Source organism: Ornithodoros turicata, chromosome 1, assembly GCF_037126465.1.
Source record: "Ornithodoros turicata isolate Travis chromosome 1, ASM3712646v1, whole genome shotgun sequence".
Taxonomy (NCBI): Eukaryota; Metazoa; Arthropoda; class Arachnida; order Ixodida; family Argasidae; genus Ornithodoros; species Ornithodoros turicata.
In genome coordinates, this window is record NC_088201.1 from 10,727,725 (window position 1) to 10,745,344 (window position 17,620).

At 45.5% G+C, this 17,620-nt stretch overlaps 1 protein-coding gene across 1 annotated transcript in view; it reads right to left on the reverse strand.

Annotated features, from left to right (window-relative positions):
- The window catches only part of LOC135396957 (neuropeptide Y receptor type 6-like), a 477,468-nt gene extending 462,635 nt beyond the window's left edge, over positions 1-14,833 (reverse strand). The window contains exon 1 of the mRNA XM_064628224.1: positions 14,690-14,833. The gene's annotated coding sequence lies outside the window, so the exon portion shown is untranslated. The remainder of the gene's footprint in view (positions 1-14,689) is intronic.
- Between the last annotated feature and the right edge of the window lie 2,787 nt (positions 14,834-17,620).

Sequence of the window (17,620 nt, forward strand, 5' to 3'; positions counted from 1 at the left end):
AAATCATGGGTTAACGTAGCGCACAATGAATCACACGGTCCTAATAGACTGACCCCTTTTTACTTTTCTTTTTTGTCTTCCCCTTTCTTTTCTTCTTTTCATTTTCTTTTCGTCCCCTTTTCTCCTTTTCTTTTCTTCTTTTCCCTTTCTTTTGTTCCCCAATTTTCCTCTTTTTTCTTGGAATAGCAAGCCGACCTCCATCTTGCTGACCTTTCCTTTCTTTTTTCTTAATAAACGTATTCCTCGCCCCCCCCCCCCCCCCCCCCAACGCACAGCTCTGAATAAATGTCACAAGCGCTGACAAGGCAGCATCACTCTTGTCAAGTGACCAAGGACCAAGGGCACTTTTGCGAGGTCAAAGTTCTGGTTGTCCAGTCGGTCGAGAGCAGATTTCATGGTAGCCCTTTGAGGTGTGTATCTAGATTCTAGAACAGTGCAGTAGAACGTGCTCAGTATCCTCCACGGTTGCACAAAGCGTACAGTTCACTGAATCAGCCTTCCCGATTTTATGGAGGAGTAGACCTATCCCTGTTTACAAACAAATGAGGTCAGATGGTACAACAGCGCCAACTTGGTAGACTGGAACTACTATAGCAAAAAATCAATTAGTCACAGGAAAGCCACGCTTAAATGTGGCTTCTCATATTCTAAGATTTATTTGGTAATTATTTACATATTATTAGTTGTGTGGCCTTGTTCTGCTGCATTCTACCGGTAGCCCTATTTTTCCGGTAGCCCTTTCTAAGGATAGCTATATGGCCTAGATGGCTATAGATGGCCTCATATGTACCGAATGCTCAAAACCTCCAAACGCCCATATGCACCGAAAAAAAGTTGGTGGTTTTGAGCGTTTGGTGGAAATGACCAGGAAGGGAGAAGGTGCTCATAAGCACCGAAAGTCCAGAACATCCGAATGCTCATATGCACCGAAAGGCGGGAGACCACAAGGGCCGGTTCTTGCTCTCCCGCATTTAGAACAAGGTCATAGGGTGAGAAAGGTGTAATGAATGGCGACTACCAAGGCCGCTTAATGTGTCAGCTTGAAGTTTATGTAACAGCTTGGTCCCCTGTTTGGGAAAAGCGCCTTCTCGTTTATGGATTTCAATTTGGGCTTTATTTTCATAGACATGGAGGCAGCCTAGGACGAAAGACTTGATTCTAGCTCGAAAGGCACTCTCCGAAAGGAATTGTACGCTTCCAGGGCTGTAGCAGCAAACAACGTGGCCTCCTCCGAACATGTGTCCGGGCTCACTTACAATGCAGAAGCTACGATATTTCTGTTATCGTAGGTCTTATATTACGCATGCATAGGCCTACAGTGAACATTTACGCAAAACCCTTCTTTCGAGCCTTGTTCTTCGCAAGTTGGTTAATCAATGCGTCATAGTCTAGAGATATGATAATCTTGCTTTCGGTTGACTACGAACGCAGAAGGCCTGACATCTCTCATGGTTGAGCGCAGGATATTCTTATCGATCAGTTTCGTTGTGCTGAAGCTTCTTTCAGCATCAGCGACAGTAACTGGTGTGGTCAGAAAATAGAAGCCTGACCCAAATGCAAGGATTCTGATATATCTCTTGGTGGCTTTCTTGTACGTGTACGTTAAAAATTGTTTGGCGTCTCTTTGTTTGGCGCCCTCTCTTTTTCTCAGTGACACAAAACGATATTCCATTATGAGTTCGTTGGCATCAATGTCTACCATTTTTACTTAAAAAGTTTTGCTGCGACTCTCCAGTTCAAGTTCTGATTCACACAACTCCAAGCTCTTAGCGTTTTACAGAAATCCAAACAACGTTTTACCACTCCACGAGTTGGAACAGAAGATATGACCTAATCAGTGAAGAAAGAACTGCGATTTGAATTTTCGTTCTGCAGAAAGACGACTCTTACTTTTTTTTTTGTCACTTTTAGGAGAAGGTAGCAGACATTGCACTTGATAGGACTTGATTGGCTATGATCCGGTTCATCAGGTGTCCACAACAACGCTCCTGTATTTTTGGGCGCACGGAACCGCGCGGGGCCATTTTTTTCCGCTACGCAACCAGGGACCAGTTTTTTTTTTTCCGGACTATTTTTTTCCGCAACTCCATCCAGCATGCTCTACACATTCTCGCTCCTATAGTTGTTCAATCTTCGGTCTGGAAGATGACTGGCTTGGTTCTTTGGATGATTGGTTTTCAACTCATTTCTGTTTGCCCACCGTTTTAGGCATTCAAGATCAACGTTACTTCCTCTTATAAGTAGAACTCGGAAATTTACGCGCTAAAACTACGAAAACAGACAGGTACTTAGGCCCTCAAAAACACCTAAATAGGCAAGAACATGCAAAAACAGACACGTTGTAACACATGTCAAAACTACTTCTAATGTGCGCTTCACGACACAGACTTTGTACTGTCTGTAGCGAATGCTACAGAACCATTCGATGACGCTGTGCAGCGTCAAGCCTCCTTCCTGTACCGCTAGTTCAAGCTCACTGGGTGTTGTCGTTGATCCTCTTTAATGTTACTACTCGTTTTCTCTTATGTTTACTCGTTTACTTTAGCATATATGTAGCTTTAGCCGCTATGGAGTAGACGGCGTTCCATGTTCATTATATTATCCGTCCATCGGTCACATTGATCACTCATGATCACAGTTGTCTCGCGACGTAAGTCCACCAATTAGGAACATGTGCATGACACTAGAAGAGTGACGGCGGGCGTGTTTGTCACGTTCAAACACCCGTTGACTCACGATAACCCCATTCAAGCCCCACACATTCAGCCAAATTCAAACTTCATAAACATCCAGACTGACACATTAAGCGGCCTTGGTAGTCGCCATTCATTCCACCTTTCTCACCCTATGACCTTGTTCGAAATGCGGGAGAAGAAGACCCGACCTTTGTGGTTTCCCGCCTTTCGGTACATATGAGCATTCGGATGTTCTGAACGTTTGGTGCTTATGAGCAGCTTCTCCCCTCCTGCTCATTTCCACCAAACGCTCAAAACCACCAACTTTTTTTCGGTGCATGTGGGCGTTTGGAGGTTTTGAGCGTTTGGAGGTTATGAGCATTTGGTGCTTATGAGCTACTGCCTGCAACTCTTGGGATGAAGCCTTCTTTTCTGTCCGTGGTGGACTGGGAACGCGAATGAAGACACGAAAGCGACGAAAAACGTGACCTTATTTGTGTTTGCCACTAATACAAGGAAGCCACCCGTGACCTTCATGAAGGAATACAGCTTTGTGAAACGGCGGTGTTCTACCAACGTCATGATTACGTCACGGTGACGTTTCTTCGGTAGAGGTCTACTGGCGCCCGTATGGCACGTTCAGACGGAACCTATGTAAGAGCGTCTGGAGAGACCAAGGGAACGTGGACGGAACTCTAAATTTCAGATCCGAGCCAACTAGATGGATGAACGAGGAGATCCCATCGCCTTGTAGCCATTGCTGTCTAGTCATGGTCTGTGTAAGAGGCCTCAATATGTCTTGAACACCAGCTTTGGCGTACGGCGCTAGATGTTTTGATGAGGACAGATGTGCTAGATCAGCTACTTCATCAATCCGTAACAATTCCTATACCTTATGGATTACCAAGCACATGTTCACCATAACCCGGTAGCTTCCATCATCGGCAAGCAACAGTAATAGGTAAGAAACAGTGTGAGCTATAGACTCATTCAATCACTCTTCGCGCTGAAAACAATGCATCTCGGCGTCCAGCCGGTCCCACATATGTTAGAGAACGATTAATGCTGCGAGGCTGATTCCCACTGCTACGTTTATGGTTCCGCTTGCGTGTTACGTCCGCTGACAGCGAATTGCAATGGAACGTCCTTCAGGATGGAACGAAGGTACACGTAAGACGCTGTAATGTGAATCAGCCTTATATACTGCTTACAGCGTCTTGCGTGTGCCTGCGTTCCAACCGGAACGATGTTCCATTGCAATTCGCTGTCAGCGGACGTAACACGCAAGCGGCACCATAAACGCAGCAGTGTGAACTAGAGCCCTGTCGGATGAGGTTTTTGGCATCCGCATCCGATCCGCATCCGCAGCATACACAACAGTTTACATCCGCATCCGAACCGCTGTGCAAAACGCATCATCCGCATCCGATCCGCAAAATCCGCACGTTTCCAAGGACGCGTAAAGACCGCCGGAAGCATGTTGGCATAATTTCGGATGCCTCCATGCTGTCACGGAAGGACTCACGACGACAAGCAAAGGTAAACCTTTCAACAAACGCGATATCGAGAGACGTCTGGAATGTGTGGAACGCTACTTCGCCGGTGCTTGCGTGGTTCGTGACGCCAGAATGCCTCCTCTCCCGTCTTGGCCGTGCAGGGCCAAAGGTGAACCCGAGCATGCGCTCACTGTCGGCGCGCAGTACAAATAAATTGCTGATGGAAAAATTACAGCACGCGGTATATCCGCATCCGATCCGCTACCGATCTGCTGCTTTCGCAGCCGCATCCGAACCGCATCCGAACCGCATCCGAACTCGAGCCATCCGCATCCGATCCGCACACCGCAGATAGTGCTAAATTTTCATCCGAACCCACAAGTATCTTGCGGATACCGCAGATATCCGCTTCCATCCGCGGATGGTGCAGGGCTCTAGTGTGAACCAGCCTTTAGAACGTTCGGAAACTGATTCTACCTTTGCGTTCACGGACTGGAACAACAGACTAACCGGAAATGCGCATGCATGCGCAAGGTTTTTTTCTCGCTCAATGAGCGGAAGTCACCCTCATATCATCGTCATCATGTATCTCTCTCTCTCTCTTCTTTCTCGCAAAATTTTATGCCCAATAATGTTTCCGTTACGGTGCATATCTGCATTTCGAGGGCAAAAATTTACTGTCTGGACTGGATTCGAGGAAGCTCAAACCAATTCCACTAGGGCATTAGCGAGTACGACAACCGTATGTTGATTGAGGGCATAAACGCAAAAGCAACCACAAACCTTCACGCAACTGTGACGTCTTTGTGTTTCGTACTCAAATGGCATCGCTGCGATAAAGGGAAAGACCGTTCAGAACTTGCCTCCCCCCCCCCCCTCCCCTCCGCCTCCCTGCACCTCATCAACATACAACGCCTCCTAGCGCAATCTGAAAAATGGGTGCTTTTGCTTTTATGTCATCGTTCATTCATTCATTGTTGTTGGCATGTGCGAAAATCTTGCTCATACGTTTGGGGAGTACATTCTTTTGACGTGACGTTCAGTAACGTGACGTTTTAGTGACGTTCCTGGGGGAAGTAACGCGAAGATGCTCTGGCCTGGAGTGTCTTGAGCGGGTTTTCGTAGGTCGGAGGGTGTTCACCATTCCATTAGGCTCCGAGTAATGTGATGAGTCAATCGAGTTATTCTTTCCAAGTGGCACACTGGCACTGCCGAGCTTCAATTTGACGGCTCCCTTTGTGGTGTCGTTTCCGTAAGTGCTTCCGATCAACTAAAACACGCTTTCGTTCAGCAAGTTCGGAATCAGGCAGCTAAAAAAATTGCCTTAAATTCTTCTCGCAATGTCAACCGGGGTTTTGGGCGAAAGTTGAGGCTTCAAGAGGAACGACTGTTTGAAACGTCGGGGTAAATAAAGCGCACAGTCTTTCTCGGCGTCTTCCTAACAGCTGCACCAAGAAATTTCCTGGTAGTATAGAACTTCGACATAACGAAAGTGGCTCTCTATACAAGTTCGAGTTCTAACCGTCGCATAGGATCAGATGTTACGTAAACCTACATACCACGGGGCATATATTCGTGGGCACAGCGTCCGCTGTGTGAACAACAAAACTGGTTCCAGCAACAGAAACGCCTTCACAGTGATATGTCCGTGCGCAAATGAAGTAACTTCTTTCGAAACGGCGATTGTGGTTGCTCTGTGAAAAAAAAAAAAAAACTTCCACGTGGAATCCCAAAGTGTAATGTATGTGGCAGACTTGTGCCCGTTACTCCAAAAAAGTAATTGATTACCGTTACCGTTACTCTTCTAGCTAAAGTAATTGATTACCGTTATCGTTACTCTTCTAGCTAAAGTAATTGATTACCGTTACAAATTGCTCGACTCAAAATGTAATTGAGTAACGAGTATAAAAGTAACGCGTTACTCGGGCCGTTACTTTGAATTCATGCAAAAATTTCCGCCCCTGTGTGCTTCGAAAAAAAAGAAAAACCTCAACTCCCACGTGATTGGGACAGCTAAAATAGCGCGAAAGACTCGCGCGTGAGAAGTAGCAATAATATTTTTCCGCTTACTACAGTAGAATAGCCCAACAAAGACACAGGAAAGTTGTCACAGAGTATTGTTATTTTGAGTCAGACTCTAGTTCAAGAGTAATTGATTACTCGGTAATTGACTACTCAAAATTGTAATCGAATTACTTGAAAAATTACTTGTTCAAAAATGTAATTGATTACTCGAAAAATTACTCAAAAAGTAATTGATTACAAGTAACGCAATTACTTGTAACGCGTTACGTACAAGTCTGTTAATAATGTCTAATGATAAGACGAAACATTCTATAGAAAAATATCGCTACAACCTTCTACACAGGGCCTTACGCTGGTACGCTCATTCTGTACTGCAGAGGAAGTAGCTATTAAAAGGCCCTCCTTGGCCTTTACGGTGGAAAAGCCCAACAGCGTTCAAATAGAGTGGTAGTGTGTCGTTGGATACTTTCATTGGATTGCAACCGATTCGTTCAATGATTTCATTGGTTCGTTGATCGTTGTACAATTGATTTACAATTTCTGACCAGCGTGTCGTAAGCACCGCACGCATTCCCATTATGTGGCTGCTCTTCTCGTGCGCTCTTTCACCACGTCCGCTGCTTCACTTCGTTTTCGCGGTCCCAAATAGTATTAGCCGCAACCAGTATTATTGTATTGTCTAACGACACGCATACTCGCATGCGTACTTATCTGTCTGCACGTACGAGGAATATTATGCCGAAGATCCTCGCAGAAAACGAGAAGACGATATTAAACTAGGGGGGGTTATCGCGCTACTCCGAAACGGGTTGTATGCAGCGTTATATCGCCACGAGGGTATTCTCGCGCTGGACACGGAAGATCTAGAGCCTATTGGCAGAAGAAACATGTATAGGCACCCAGGAAACGCATGCGAGATACGATTTCGTATATAGCATTGTTGTGCACTGTCGGAGTTCTTGTCACGAACTATTCCATGTACTAAACGTTTAGGTTGAGTCAGTTGGTCTCAACTTTTAAACGCATCACGTCACAGTCATTAACAGTATAGGTGTGCAGCCAGGGATGCCGTCTAATTCGCGCGCACGATAGTGTCGTCTGCTACGCCCAGGAACGGAGCAGTCGACTCTGTTTCTGGGTCTCGTCTGAGTGCAGAACAGAAGCTTTCCGAGAGTAATTTTCCTGAGTAGAGCTTCCCTTCACGATAATGTTTCGCAGCACATTGCTTGTGTGAATACACGCAGCACACAGATATCGACTCAAAACGTCTGCCACCTAATCAAATTGCTGTTAATGCGAAAAGGCACGCAACAAGCGTTCTGAACGTGTACTTTCCTGTTTCAAGTGCACCTCCGCAACACAGCGTCCCATCTGATCTCGTGAGAGACTCAAGAGCTCCGCTCCAAATTGCCAGTAATTGTTAGATTCGCAACGGTTTGCAATCATGTACGGCGCGGTTCCTGATCAGCGGCTCTATATCCTCGAGTGATAACAGGCAGTTTTAGCACACCGTTGGTAAAGTTATCGTGCCTATCGGAGCCAATCGCAGTCGCGTGTGACTCAGAACCTTATCCACTGATTGGTTCCGGTTGATACGGTTCGACGCAAGCGACGCTATCAACGCTTTGCTAAAACTCTCTAACCACATCGAGGTGATGGGCAAGAGTTCAACTACATCTAGTTGAACTAGTACCTGAATAGAATATTTATTTCACTTGTCTACGAAATGTCCAAAATATCACAAAGCCTGACTGCTGAAAAATCTCAGACTAGTATGCCGCACGGTCGCCGTCCTTTAAAAACAAAACGATGTCATTTACCTTCTCTAGTTCCAGTATACAAAAAAAATGCAAGGTACGTACTATAAGTGCATTAACTTGTGGTTGCCTAACTAAGAGAAGTACACTATGTATAGATGAGCCCCGTTAGTCGTACACGTCCGTTGTGAAGAGCAACGTGGCGGCAGGAACACTGTCGCCAAAAAATCCTGCTCACCCAACAAAAACAGTCTGTGTTCTAAGTAGTCTGTCACCAGTTGAGTCACCATGGAGAGTCTAGGGTGCATCAGGCGGTTTCTTCTATTCTGAGCTACGGCTGTGCAGCGAAATTTCCAAAGCGTAAACGCTGTCATTATCATAATTAGCTGTTCGAACCTTGTCCTCATCTGTTGCATAGGCCGATACCGAATGGAAAAACGGCGACACACGAGTGTCCACAGAGTCTTTGCTGTGACACACTCTCGTAGCTCCTAAACTACCGTTTGCTTGTTAGCGGTGCCGTGCCCAGACTATCGCAACCGCTATGTTTTCCTGCATTGTATATTGAGTTACGGCATTCTCCTGTCTAGTGATATCGCATCTAATCCTGCTGTTTCCTGGTTGCTGTTGCTGTGTTCGGGGGATATTGAGCAAAATCCCGGCCCACCTAAGACTAAAACACAAGAAGATGTTCTTGCTGCATTAATGCTATTACAGGAAGGACATGACAATCTTCTTCGTGAATTTCATAAAACGCAGGAAAGCCAAAGATCCGCCGAGGTTCCTCTCCGGTCTCTTACGGATAAAGTAGTTGGTATTGAGAATGAGTTAGCTAAACTTCGTGATCTGTCCAGTGATATGACCACTGCCAAGTCCTCAGTATCAGCTCTATCTACCACTGTTACTAGCGTGTCCTCCCGCCTTGCGAACTTAGAGGATAGATCACGTCGGAACAACCCTGTGTGTTCTACTGGTTTAACGATTCTCAAACCGAGACATGGGCGCAATCTGAAAGGCTTGTAACTTCTGCCTGTTCAACCCACTTGAACATAGACATTGCACCGAACGAAATTGAACGGGCCCATCGTCTCGGGAAACATGTACCTGGAAAGAACCGTCCCATTATTGTTAAGTTTCTTTCGACCAAGGTTAAAGATCTGGTTATCTCCAAAAGCTCAGCCTTCGGTTCAACGGATCTGTCCGTTTCCCTGGATTACCCGCCTGCCACCCGTCACGCAAGGTGGAAGCTTATCGAACACGGACGTTCTCTTGGGCTCACCTTTAAACTTCGCTTCGATAAGTTATTTGTTGGCGATGAATGTTTTGTCTATGATCACGCTTCTGATCATGTGCAAGAGATACGAGCACAATAGATAGCTTCACCATCTGCAAAGGGCTGTCAGAGCACTCCACCCCGACAGATGTCAGTTATCTTTTCGAATATTCGAAGTATTCTTAATAAACAAGACGACTTATCAAGTCTTATCCATGACTGCTCTTCTGATCTTATCGTTCTAACAGAAACGTGGTTAACACCAGATATAAACAATATCGAAATATCTTCACTGTATCCAGCTTTTAATATATATCGCTGTGACAGAGCTGAACGTCGTGATGGAGGCGTTCTCATCGGTATCAAAAGCGATGTACAGTGTGCACCGGTTGACATTTTGTCCCTTGGAAACCCCCACCCTTGGAAACGTGCTGTGTCATGTTATCATTTGCGTATATCAAACTCCTTGTTGTCGTTTTCTACAGGCCACCTGACTTTGTTGGTTTTCTGCCACTATTTCTTGATGTATTGTCCTCGCTAATAACTCGTTTTCCTATTGCTAAAACCTGTATTTTTGGTGACTTTAACTATCCAGGTATAGATTGGTCAGTCCCGTCTGGTAAATCTGTAGAGGAATCTGACTTTGTGGATATTTGTCTCAACTTCGATCTTTCGCAGTTAATACGGGAACCAACTCGTGTTGCTTGTTCATCGTCATCTACCCTCGATCTAATACTTGTTAATGACCTATCTATTTTTGGTTCTGTTTCATTTCCAACCTCACTTAGCGACCACAAAACTATACATGTCCCGCTGCGACTACCCCGTCCAGTTAAAGAGCCGGTGCGTAAGACAATTAAACTATATGACCATGTGATTTTTTGACAATTAACAATGAACTGTACTCCTACCTCCCATTTTCCATGTGTTCTTTCGATGAACGTTCCGTGGAGGAAAATTGGCAGCTTTTTCGCAACAAGTTTACCGAACTGATTGATGCACACGTCCCATCCGTTACGATACGCTCCGCCTCCAGGGAACCTTGGTACTGTAATCGCCTTGAAAAGCTTAAAAGTAAGAAACAACGTTTATTTCGTCGGGCCAAACGCACTGGTTCTAGTCTGGCATACTTAAAGTATAGGGAATGCTCGTGTCAATATATTAGGGCTCTCCGCAAGGCCAGACATGATTTTTACAACTCTGAAGTCCCAGCTATGCTTTCAACAAACCCTCGCAAATTTTGGCGAGTTATTAATCCCCCTCGTGTTGAACCCATTAGCCTAACTGATGCCGATGGCTCAAGGATAAATGATGCCGATTGCGCTTGCATCTTCAATGAACTTTTCCTACTGTTTTTACGAAGGATAGTATACCCATCGTCACAAATGTAGCCACTCCTAATAGTAGTTTCACAGCTATGGAGAAAATTGTGATCTCACAGGCCGGGATAATCAAGATAATTGACGGCCTAAAGTTATCCTCCTCAGCTGGACCCGATTCCATCAACACTAAAATGCTTAAGAATACCAGGGTAGTCACATCGTTATACTTGTGTGCCATTTTTACGCAATCACTTCATTACGCATATGTACCTCATGACTGGCGACAGGGGAAGGCTATTCCCATTTTTAAACAGGGCGACAAGTCGTCTCCCTTAAATTACCGTCCTATCTCCTTAACAAGCACATGCTGTAAAATTCTTGAACATGTCATCTACTCGGCTATCTCCTCTCATCTTGAAAATAATAATTTTTTCTTCAAACACCAGCACGGTTTCCGCAAGGGTCCATCGTGTGAAACACAGCTGTCTTTGTTCAGCTCGGACATACATTCTAATATGAACCGCGGTATACAAACAGACGCCATCTTCCTAGATTTTAAGAAAGCGTCTGACTCTGTTTCACACTGTGGCCTTATCCATAAACTGTCATTACTTAATCTTCACCCGAATGTTGTCCATTGGATCAAGTGCTACCTTTCCGATCGAACACAGGCCACACTTGTAAACAACTCCCTTTCTTCCTTTGTCCCTGTTTCTTCTGGTGTTCCGCAAGGCTCTGTTCTTGGACCTCTTCTGTTTCTTATCTTCATTAACGATCTTCCAGATTCTTTAACATCCTCTGTCAGACTCTTTGCAGATGACTGTGTTGTTTACAGACCCATCCACACTCATTCCGACCATTTGGCCCTTCAGCAAGGCCTTGACTCAGTACTTGCATGGTGTTCATCATGGCTTCTTCCCCTGAATTCTGCAAAGTGCCATCATCTTCCTTTTTTCTCGCTCTAAAAAACCCTTAATGTTCCAATACCACATTGGACACACTCCCGTTCCCTCTTCTTCCTGTTACAAATATCTGGGTCTTAATTTTTCAACTAACCTCTCCTGGGCTGACCACATACACAACGTCGTGAATGATGCTAACCGCAAGCTCGGTTATCTTCGACGCAATCTAAAACAGGCACCGACCGATGTCCGATTACTTGCTTACAAAACATTAGTCAGACCCAAACTAGAACATGCCTCTGCCATCCGGGACCCCCACCAAACTAGCCTTATCAATCTCCTTGAATCTGTCCAAAACCGCGCAACTCGTTTTATTCTCTCTGATTACTCCTATCCTTCAAGCATTACATCGCTTAAGTCGCCAATTTGCCTCCGCTCTCGCTTCGTAGAACATTCTTTTGTCTCTGTCTTTTTCATAAATTCTATTACAACTCTTCTATCAGTCTCTCCTTTGTTGCTCCAGCTCATTACATCTGAGCCGGGTGTGATCATTCATGTAAAGTAGTGCCCATAACGTGTCGCACTTCTTATTTTTTGTATTCTTATTTTCCCCATACTATTGGTGCTTGGAATGACCTTCCCCAGTCTCTCGTCTCAGTCCCTGACGCTGCTGTATTTCGTAGCAGGTTGTCTACATACTTTGGTTTCTGATCTGGTTGTTGTGTTCGGTTTTTGACCTTGCCGCCAGTATACCGCAAGTTTTATGTACATTTTGCATGTTCTTGTATGTTTATGTGTGACTTTGTCCCCCCTCATGTAACGCCCCGCGAGGGCACTTGAGGTACAATCATAAATAAAAATAAATAAATAAATATGGAAATTTGAACTACCTAACGGAAAATAATGCGTAGTTAGACTACTTCTTTCGTGGTTCACTACAGTAGGCGTTTAAATTACGAAACTCCGGCTTTGTTTTTCTATACGCAGTGGGCGAAGACTGGAGAAGACTAAGCGACCATGACCAATTGCTCGATACACGAAGGAAAAAGGGAGCGTACCAGACAGGGAAGCAGTAGCTCCTCAGGAAACGCTGAGGATGCAAATACAAATGCGAAATTAGCAACGCGCTGTACTCTACACATGCATAATTTATGGACCAGTCCGCTGAATCTGAACGAAACACATTCAGAGGGAGGAGAAACCATTCATTGGTCGTACCCAGAGAACTATATATGAATGGGAAGAATATTCATCATGCCTGAGGTAGGAAGACAAGATACAGATGCTTCTGTTAAACACCAGTAAAAGGCGGCAATACTGGTCCCAACGAGATGTTACCATTGGGTCCGTGCAATGTTTGACCACTTGCAGCCGATAATTCTTCTTTTTGCATGAGTATTTGAATGAGCCTGCGAACTGCCTTCATAAGTAGTTCTCCTACTTGATGACAATACACACTTGAACGAGCATGCGTTGTCAGTGCAGAGAGAGAGAGAGAAAAAAAAAGTGCTGAATGTATTAATAATGAGACGAACTGTCTGTGAATGCTTTCTATTTATTGGTTTTCGTTTCTGCCGAATAATAAAGAGGGTGGAGACGTTTCTCGTTTCTGTGTGAGGGTTCTAGGCAGGACAACCGTATACTCAAGGATGAACTCGGCTATAGCCAACTGTATGCTAGAAACTTTTTCTCACGTGCACGAACGTAGGACTTTTCTAAGCTAATTGAGCGTATGTGTGGCACACACCCATTTATGATCAATCTGTGATATCCAGATGAAGCATAGTGTTCGAGCAAAACATTTCTATTATGAAACTCCCTTCCGAATTCGACCGTTGAAATTTTACCGAGAAGAGACGTTTTCATTGCGATCATTCATGAAAAATCTCCTCAGTGTTGATGCTCACCTGGCAACTTTTACAGCATTCTGATATCACATCTAGAGTATAAATTGTCGCAGGGCTGCTGATTTGAAACTTCTTTACCGTATATAGTTACAGGTGTAGTTTACTCATTTTCCTAAAACCTCGTTAGGTGGTAGGTTGAAGCACTTTTTAATGAAGTACTCGTAAGTAGCTGTTGTAGTCAGCCTACCTTTAAAGCAGTTGTAGTAGTGCCCATCACATTGGCATGTTTTTATAAGGGCCTTTCTTGTATGCTTGTTATTTGCAACATTTACATTAACCGCGAAGGTAGCAGCAAAAAAAAAAAGAAAATACCCAGAAATTCGTGGGGAGTGGCAGACGGCACCTCTTTCTAGAATTGCAAGTAATGTTTGTTTTCGTGGCAGCCGTGAATGGTAACTTTACATAATATGGGCAGTGCACACGAGAATTTCAAGTACTCTGACTTCAACCAGGTGGTCGCAGCTCAGAACCTCAGACGTCGCGAAAGCAATACGAAAGCAATGTGTAACTCCCGTCACTCCCCCTTTGCTTTCCTTCCCCTTCCCCTTGCCTTTTTTTGTTTGGAATAGCAAGCCGACCTTCGTCTGGCTGACCTTTCCTTTCTTTTTCTTAATAAACATATCCCCCCCCCCGTCACACAAATAATACATGCTAAGAGCCTCGCTAAAAGTGAGGATTGCCGTGCTAGTAGTTACTTCCACCGACACCTTGAGTTGTGAAATAACTTCTGTCGCTCTGGCGGCATGCCGTATCGAGGTAAATCTCCACCGACGTATAGCACCGAACATCTTTTCACCACAGTGATGGATGACACAAGGTTTTTACGAAACTTTCACCTTGTGGTGCTAAAACATACCCATTGGCAGCTGTATCGGAATCTTACCACCACACACATTCGAAGCTAAAGTCTGAATTTTTTTCGGAAACAGGCGCATCCCCTGCGTTGCCGTGCATTTCGTCCAAGTGTCACCTGATCGCGTATAGTCCAGGATATACGACCTAAGACAAGCAGTTTCCTTTGGACAGTCGTGTTCAATTCCATCAGCACTATTAAACTGGCTAGCTCGCAAAGTAACGCACATTTCTGCCGCTCAACAAACACGCGAAAGTGTCGCGCCGAATCAAACATCGCAAATATGACCACTTCACGCGAATAATAGCAAACATTCATGAACTTCGAACTCGATAGGAGCCGTTCACGACACACTGGCACTTCAAAGGAACAAATGTTTCTCGCCAGAGATAACAGCGTGCACGTCGAAGTACGGGTACGGGTTATACACACCGGTACCTGCACTGCATGCACGGTGTTATAAAAAAGCTTAAACTCACCGAAGCAGTAGCTGTCAAGCATGCACGAGTAGCACAAGCAGAAAAGATCCTCAAAAGTACGGGCGATGGCACAACAGTCTCCACTGGCAGCAAGCGCACCGCGTGTCAAAGCTCCTGCACACTGAAGGCGGCTGAGATGCGACCGTGCCGCTACGCTCCAAAGGAACGGTATGAACAGACCAGACCGCGGCTCAATCCTACCCGGGGTTGAGCGCACGCGCAATGTCGACGGAGGCGAAACTTGTGACGAGGCCCGTGTCTCTGATTATTGGGACTCTTTCTCGCTAGGGATTTTGGAAGAATGATTCTGCAGGTCCCGTTCTGTTGGCTCTTATATTCTTCTCTCCCGCTTCTATTGCACTCTCTGTTGGGACGTTTTGGAGTGGTGTGTATAGTCGCGGGAGGGAACGCGTGGGAGAACCTGTTAATTGTGAGGTGCGCGATGATTTTTTTTTCGTGTTAGCGCCGCGAAGCAACAGTGGCTATGAGCGGCGTACAGACGTGGACAGATGGAGAGAGAACAGCAGGAAGGAGTGGGGGACAGGGGGGTTAGTGTGCGTCCTGGGCCGACTTCAGGGGAAACTGTGCCGACATTCGTCTGGAAAGTCTTCGGAAAACCCAGGGAAAACCTCAGACAGCACAGCCGGTGACAGGATTCGAACCCGTGTCACCTCCCAGTCTCGGCGTGGAAAGCGATCATTTTAACCACTATGCCACGGGAGCTGGTGAGGTGCGCGATGAACATGGGTGCATGTTTTGGGGTGTCGTTCGCGGTGAGACCTTGCTTTTTTCTGGTAAATGAGCTTTAAGGTATACGTGACGTGTGCCATATTCGGGAACGCAAAATGGGGTGGATGGGACTCTTCGGTCCAGTTTTGCAGTTCCACTTTAGAGCGTGTGATTAACGTGTCTGCTACATTATCCTTCAAGACAAGACTTGTAGACAGTACTCGTAGTGTGCTCTATAGCAGTGTTTCCCAAAGTGTGGTCCGCGGACCCCTGGGGGTCCGCGAGAGTGTCCGTGGTGGTCCGCGACCGTCTCTCACATTTCAGTGAGGATTTTCGTCCCCACAAACGCTCGCTCGTATACATGCTGCCCGATTTTTAAACACCCAGAACTTCCAAAATTGCTATAAGCATGCTTCAACGGCTAGCTTCTAATTTCTGATAGAAAAGTTCTGCAATGCACGTTTGTCCGCGTCATACACGTACAAACAAGAAGAAGAAACCAGTCCGGAATCGTTTCTGAAGCTGTATCGAAAGCACGCAGCAGCTGACGAGGTTGCTGGTTATGCACTGGCTAGCATGGGAAATACAGTGCGTCATGTCGTTTTGGTTCGAGTTCGAACTGACTGAGAGTGTTCCTGTGTTTAGCACATTTTATATTTGGCAGCCTCCGGACCTCTTGCAGCGATGGTGGCACTACAGATGATACCTCTGTTTGGTATTATCAATCTTGAGCGTTGACAAGCAGTGCACCATCGAAGAAAAAGTACGGAATGGCGTACTAGTGTGTTCCAACTGCAATGCAGAGTGTACACAGCGCGTATCCCGGTATATTTGTGTGTGTGGGGGGGGGGGGGGGGCGTGAATTAGTTCTCATCGCTTCCGGGGGTCCGTCACCGCCAAAAGTTTGGGAAACGCTGCTCTATAGTATGAGTCGTCTAATAAATTTTCTCAAACAGACAAGACTTGTCAGCTGGAAACATTTTGTTGGGAGACATCAATCGTAAGACATGTAAGACACACACAAAAAAGACACAATGTCAGACACAAATAAATTTAAGACACAATGCAAATTTGAATCTCTAATAAAAGCCGGAAAGCAGCCGAAGCGAGTACTAAAAAAAACTGTATAGAATATATCGTTGAGTCTGATTATAGAAGAAAAAAAAAACGGAAGATATTGAATTCGTCACCTGACGAATTCTGCATGTATCATCTTTTCTAGACGCTGCATTGGTTGGCCAGCTACCGTATGCAGCGCCGTTTCACGTTTGGACCCTGATTTTGCACCATAGCTGAAATGGAGCACTGGGCTCTGAGGTGTTCCACATTATGTTCAAATAAAAACATACCTTATTTTGTATAACCACAAGAAATACGTTTTTATACTGGACACAGGGAGCCCACGGACTGCGCACATCTTACACCGCTACACTGGAGGAACGCAGCGACGCTGCCTTTGGGGTCCATTTTTATTGCATGTACGAGTTGAAGGGCGACAAATGCATATTTTGTGCCCTATCCTAGAAAAGAGCGGAAAAAGTGCAAAAAGAGAATACGTATTCGAAATCTTTGTCATAGTATGCTTGCGTTTCACGTGAGCTACTTCTGCACGGCGGCTGTGCTGTCTGAGGTTTTCCCCTGGGTTTTCCGAATACTTTTCAGACGAATGTCGGCACAGTTCTCCCTGAAGTCGGCCCAGGACGCATACTAACACCCCCTGTCCCCCACTCCTTCCTGCTGTCCTCTCTCCGTCTGTCCACATCTGTACACCGCTCATAGCCACAGTTGCTTCGCGACTCTAACACGCAATAAAAAAAAAACTTCTGCGCGGGGAACTTGATGCTCAAATATTAAATAGCTGCATCGTTTTCGTGGGGCCCCACATCCTAATCAAAATTTGGAAATATGGCAGTTCAAATTGATTGATTCAGGATGTTTATGCCTTTCCGATTTATTTTTTAACGAGTGCTAAGGAAAGCGGATGACTACAGCTGTTAATACAGTCGTTGATGAAACTCTGCCCCGGGAGTTCGACTGGCGCCTTCTTTGGTCCGGCTCGTTGCCCCTTGTTCTACAGCAGGGGTGCCGAATTCATTCGTGTCCGCGGGCCATGCATGCCACGGCTTTGGGGTAACCTGTTTCTGATATAGATGGCACAACACAGAACTTAAAATGACATCAAACGTATGTATTTGGGTTACT